We start from the raw sequence: 6,863 nt of genomic DNA, 5'->3' as shown, positions 1-6,863 counted from the left end.
TGAATAGCAACGGTCCTACGACACTGCCCTGCGGCATACCTGAAATCACTCTTACTTCGGAGGACTTCTCTCCATTGAGAATGACATGCTGCGTTCTGTTATCTAGGAACTCTTCAATCCAATTGGTCTGATAGTCCACATGCTCTTACTTTGTTCATTAAACAAAGCGTTATGCCGTGTTGCGGTGGCAATGAGGACTGCGCGTTTAGCAGCGGATACAGGGCGCGAAGGCGACCTATTGCTCTCCCGTTCACGTCACGAATGTGATGCTTCCAGGTGACCCTGCGGTCTAGGGTAGCCCCTAGATATTTCGCTGTCCCACTCCATGGGACAGGTTCTCCCAGGATTTCGACTGGCGTAAGCCGTGGCGACAGAAGTCTTCGGGTGAAGACAACTGCCTGGCCCTTCGTGGCGTTGAATTTCAGCCGCCATTTTGTTGCCCATGATTCCAAGGCGTCGCACCTGCGTTGGAGGCGGATTCTCAGCACTTGGACGTTCATGCTGCGAGTGAACAGGTCCGTATCATCGGCGTACAGTTCAACTCCTGCCACTTTCGGGGCGTCGGCAGTGTACAGAGAGTACAGCGAGGGACCGAGGACCGACCCCAGCGGTACTTCTGCACGTATCTGCCGGTATGTGGACGTCAGCTCTCACGTGGAAGGTTCATTCAGACAGGTAAGACCGCAGTAGCGTCATGTGGGACGTCGGTATCCCTCGTTCAAAAAGTTTGAACTCGAGACCGTCGTGCCATACCGAGACAAACGCTCGGGAGACGTCGAGGAACACTGCCGCAAGGTATTCCCTTGTTTCCAGTGCCCTCACCGCCGGTTCTACCACCCGCAGGAGCTGGTAGGAAGTGGCATGTTCTTCTCGAAACCCGAACTGCTCGTCCGGTATGATTCCTTCCAGGGTGACGTGTCCCATCAGTCTTCTCGCGTAAGTGACAGCTCCACCAAAGCACTGCCCTTTTATGCCTTGTGTACGCGATACTACCGCCATCTGCGTGCATATCACTATCCCATGACTTTCGTCACCACACGGTGAGCTGTCATTCTGTTTCTCTTCTGGAGTAACCTTGATTACTAAATTTGGTGATCCACTGTCCCTACAAGGACTAGCGGTGGATGCCGCTAGCAGAGACGAAGTAGTTTTGCCAGTATTCACGCTTTTACGTGGGTATGGAGACGGCGAAACAAAACAGGCATAAAGATCTCGTCCGAAATTCTTCATAATTCTATTACATTTCTTATAGCAGCATTGGGACCCCTTATAACATAAAAGCTGATTTTGAAAATACCATATATCCAAAGTAGGCCATAACAATTAATCTAAAATGCAAGTTGTGGATAAATTGTAATATACATCCATATATATACGACATGTAATAAAATTATCTCCTTTATATGAGTATCCAAAACCGTTTGCTTGACGGTTTTCATTTCTTTTTTATCAACTGTAAAGGTATGATGGGTTCTGACCCAGTGCTTGTGAAAAAGGGTATAACTTGAGTGCTATGTATTTATTTGTGACAAAGTTTTTACTTTGAAGAGAACACTGTTTCCTTATACCCAAGTTCTGTTTGTATCATATGATAAATTTTTCTATAAATAACAGGTGTGATAGTGGAGGTATCTACTAAGCTAGCGTATTTCGTACACTTGTCTCTATCCAACATATAATTTATTCTTTGCAGTTTGTAACAGTAGTTTTCACTCACTAATGCGCTAAATGATCTCTGCATCCACAATGTGCTTTTAAAACATTCTGCTTTCATAATTACGATGATTTTTTAATTTATATAAAGTGATCACATGTTCCAACGGGATCAATGAAATGTGTGTTTCATCACGTCGTTAAATACGATAAAAATTGTTAGTCTGCACCCTTAAAAATTTTTTTATAACACGTAATGAGTTTCATGGCATTTTGACCTCCTATATTGTGGCATACATTGTATAATTACCACTATTTATGTATTTGAATTCTTGGTTTCAATGTAATATTTTACGTAAATTAAGAACTTTATCTCTGACTCCCTACGCCAGATGGTGGTTATTGTGTTATAACAAATTCTGTTATATTTGATGTCATGTTACTTGTATATTTTTCTTCTTTTCTAGTCCTGTAATCTGACACCATATAACTTCACCTGTTGAATTTTATTCTGACATGTTTTTTAAGTTGCTTGAAAATAACACGCCAGCGTATGTTGGCAAGATGTGCATTTCCCCCTATCTTTTTTGCTATATGTTTTTAATGTACAATTTTTAAAATTTAAATATACAATTAATGATTTGCAAGCGCACTTTGGTATTTTGTTGTAATCTCTTGGCAAATAAAGAATTGCTAAGTCTTCGCGTGACACACACCACATAGAGGGCGTTCCAAGACCCTGTCACACCGAGGTCTGCTGTATAGGTGAATGTAAACAGCGGCTTCAGTTGTTGTGATCGCTTCTCAGTTTTGGTTACTGATAACTTGATACCAGTGTCTATGAGTTTAATTTGTACACCACAGGTATGTTCTTTGCAACAGTTGGTTTATACTCCGGCGTATTTGTGTTTTTTTGTTTTTATTGGCTGATCGCTATGTGAAATTTTTAACTTACAGCGCTGAAGATGATCACTATGTGATTTAAAATCGATTTTTCTATCAATAAACCATCAATATTACGGCCAACGCTGACCTTCCTTTTAATTTCTAGTTTATTTTACTTCAGCATAAAACCTATCACACAGGGCACATGGCACCGAGCGAGGTGGCGCAGTGGTTAGACACTGGACTCGCATTCGGGAGGACGACGGTTCAATCCCGCGTCCGGCCATCCTGATTTAGGTTTTCCGTGATTTCCCTAAATCACTCCAGGCAAATGCCGGGATGGTTCCTCTGAAAGGGCACGGCCGCCTTCCTTCCCCATCCTTCCCTAATCCGATGAGACCGATGACCACGCTGTCTGGTCTCCTTCCCCAAACAACCAACCAACCAACAGGGCACATGAGTAAGTCACACTTCAGTCGAATAATGTTCCGCGCCCTGTTACCACTTCGCTTGCTGCTACTCACATAGACGAATGCACGCCGCCTCCTCCGCCGAAGCCAATGACCCCTGTGGCCTGTGGTGTGTCAGCTGGTACCGGTTCAGTTTGTTGCAGCTGTTGATGCAAACGGCGCTGACGCTTCGCAAGCGGACGCGGAGCTGCACGACCCGGCCAGCCGAGAAACGACTGTTTAACGCAGGCGCATTAACGAGGAGTATTTTATGATCTCAGTATTATTCACTCTGACTCGCAGCGGTATTGACGGCACTACATCATGTGCTAACCCCTTCTTGCAGCGGTGTATCGTAGGTCTCTAGAAGAGCGTAGCGTTCCAAAGGATTGGAAAAGGGCACAGGTCATCCCCGTTTTCAAGAAGGGACGTCGAACAGATGTGCACAACTATGCAGGGTGAAAAGTATTTAAACCGACAAACTCTGGGAGGTTGTAGGGGACATCAAAACAAATATTTTTCCCTAATGTCATTTCTTCCTATGAGGATTATTTAAACCGGTGGAGGCCGTATACGCTCTTCAGTCGTTAGAGGCCGTATTACGTTCTTCAGTTGTAGGCAACTGCTGTCCACCAGCGTAGTAATGCATTGTCTCTGTTTACTAATGGAGCGATACACCTGGAATGAGTACACTGATATGGATGGTGCGTACTACGTAGCGGACCACAACGGACGAGCTACACAGCGGGTTTATCAACATCAATATCCTAATCGCCGTATCCCGCATCATAGGACCTTTGCTGCTGTGCACCGTCTGCGTGAGACCGGTTCATTTAGCAGATTACCTGGACAGGGACACCGTCGCACGGTAAGAACGCTGCAATTTGAGGAAGCTGTCTTGCAGCATGTGGAGCAGGATCCTTCAAACAGCACTCGTGCCATTGCACGTAACATGGGGACGAATCAAACGAATGTAATAACAGTAGATGGAGAGCAATTGTTACGTCCATTTCACTTACAGCGTGTCCACAACCTGGAACCAGTTGATTATCCACCCAGAGCACAGTTTTCGCAGTGGTACCTGGAACAGTGTGAAATGCATCCTACATTTCCAACCTCTGTGTTGTTTACCGATGAAGCAACGTTCGGGCGTGATGGAGTCTTCAACATGCACAATTTGCCGCCAGAGAAATCTTCCTCTACTGGTTTAAATACTCCTCGTATGAAAAAATGACATTAGGGAAAAAATATTTGTTTTGATGTCCGCTACAACCTCCCAGAGTTTGTCGGTTTAAATACTTTTCACCCTGTAGACCTATATCTCTAACGTCGATCAGTTGTAGAATTTTGGAACACGTATTATGCTCGAATATAACGACTTTTCTGGAGGCTAGAAATCTGCTTTGTAGGAATCAGCATGGGTTTCGAAAAACACGATCGTGTGAAACCCAGCCCGCGCTATTCGTCCACGAGACTCAGAGGGCCATAGACACGGGTTCCCAGGTAGATGCCGTGTTTCTTGACTTCCGCAAGGCGTTCGATACAGTTCCTCACAGTCATTTAATGAACAAAGTAAGAGAATTTGGACTATCAGACCAATTGTGTGATTGGATCGAAGAGTTCCTAGATAACAGAACGCAGCATGTCATTCTCAATGGAGAGAAGTCTTCCGAAGTAAGAGTGATTTCAGGTGTGCCGCAGGGGAGTGTCGTAGGACCGCTGCTATTCACAATATATATAAATGACCTTGTGGATAACATCGGAAGTTCACTGAGGCTTTTTGCGGATGATGCTGTAGTATATAGAGAGGTTGTAACAATGGAAAATTGTACTGAAATGCAGGAGGATCTGCAACGAATTGACGCTTGGTGCATGGAATGGCAATTGAATCTCAACGTAGACAAGTGTAATGTGCTGCGAATACATAGAAAGAAAGATCCTTTATCATTTAGCTACAATATAGCAGGTCAGCAACTGGAAGCAGTTAATTCCATAAATTATCTGGGAGTAGGCATTAGGAGTGATTTAAAAGGGAATGACCATATAAAATTAATCGTCGGTAAAGCAGATGCCACACTGAGACTCATTGGAAGAATCCTAAGGAAATGCAATCCGAAAACAAAGGAAGTAGGTTACAGTACACTTGCTCGCCCACTGCTTGAATACTGCTCACCGGTGTGGGATCCGTACTAGATAGGGTCGATAGAAGACATAGAGAAGATCCAACGAAGAGCAGCGCGCTTCGTTGCAGTATCATTTAATAATCGCGAAACCTTTGCGGAGATGATAGATAAACTCCAGTGGAAGACTCTGCAAGAGAGACGCTCAGTAGGTCGGTACGGATTTTGTTGAAGTTTCGAGAACATACCTTCACCGAGGAGTCAAGCAGTATATTGCTCCCTCCTCGTGAAGAGACCATGAGGATAAAATCAGAGAGATCAGAGCCCACACAGAGGCATACCGACGATCTTTCTTTCCACTAACAATACGAGACTGGAATAGAAGGCAGAACCGATAGAGGTACTCTAAGTCCCCTCCGCCACACACCGTCAGGTGTCTTGCGGAGTATGGATGTAGATGTAAATTTAGATGTAGAACCGAATGCAAAAGTTAGTGCATTCCGTTTTCCACCATAAATATGTAATAAGACCGTAGCGGATATCAATGCAGTACCGACACGTGGGCCATCTTGTTAGATCGTCAATACCCGAACTGGTTTGACAGCCCTGCCCATAATGCTCGCAACGCTCACAGCTGGTGAGAGATCTGGAGGTCCGGCGGCCGAGGTAGGATTTGGAAAGCACACAGACAAGTAAGTAGCTGAGGAAGGGGAAAGGAAGCTTAAGTTTTATTTGTCCAGGGGGACGGTGGACGGATTTCGCTTCGCCTTAATGTGCTCCCATTGGTCGAGAAAGAGAGGGGTTTGCACACAAGTGCATGATGACCACGTGACCAACACTGAGTTGCATTCTGTACCACATCAGGTTCATGGCCAGAAGGGGCGGGGTTGCCCTAGGTGACCTCTATCAGTTTCTAGTGAGGCATCAGCTTCAGGTGAGTGGCAGGTGACTGAACATTTTCAGCTCAAGTGTGTAATCTATCACTGGAAGTCGTTATCAATGACCCTGAGATAGGGGGCGTTAAGTCAGCCAGTACTGGTATTAGATACTACTGCTTATCAGTTACAGTGTTGTCAGTGACCCTTTCTTGAGTACTGTTGGAGTGTTTTGTGACGGAAAGAACCCTGCCCTCCTACTTCCCTACACTTTGTATGAATATGGTCTATTTAACGATATTCGTTGGATTGATGTTTTAAAGAATGTTTATTAATGTATTTGTATCCTATTAATTGTGAGCACTTCTTATTTTGTGATCTATGAAAATAACGGGCGTCCCATGGCTATTTCTCTCTTACGAAAAATATTCTTGCAGTATGTGCAAAAAATTTATCTGCCATGTTTATAATTTTTGTCTTCTGACAGATGCAATGATTGTAGTTAGCCGGAACGCGTAATCCAAATCACAATAGTAAAGTTAGAACAAGACTCAATACATTGTATCTTTGTGCATGGCTATGGCCACTGACCGCTATAAAGACGTCATACCTGTCATTTTATATATCACTACAACAACGAAAGGTAACAACGGTTGGTAATTTGGGCAGACCATTTCTGTTTTCAGGGAGAGTTGCCGAACAGATGACCATAATTTCAAATCTACATCGCCTTCACCGTTCTGTACCGAAACTGTTGAGCATGTTTCAAAGTCGCGTATTACGGCGTTTTTTCGAGAACGAAAATTAGAGCGATACGGATGTATATAAGCCGTTGTCCTTCCCACGTATCATTTGCGAATGGAACATGGAAGAATTAATGG

This window comes from Schistocerca americana, chromosome X (genome assembly GCF_021461395.2).
Source record: "Schistocerca americana isolate TAMUIC-IGC-003095 chromosome X, iqSchAmer2.1, whole genome shotgun sequence".
In the NCBI taxonomy this organism is placed as follows: domain Eukaryota; kingdom Metazoa; phylum Arthropoda; class Insecta; order Orthoptera; family Acrididae; genus Schistocerca; species Schistocerca americana.
This window is presented reverse-complemented; position numbering follows the sequence as displayed.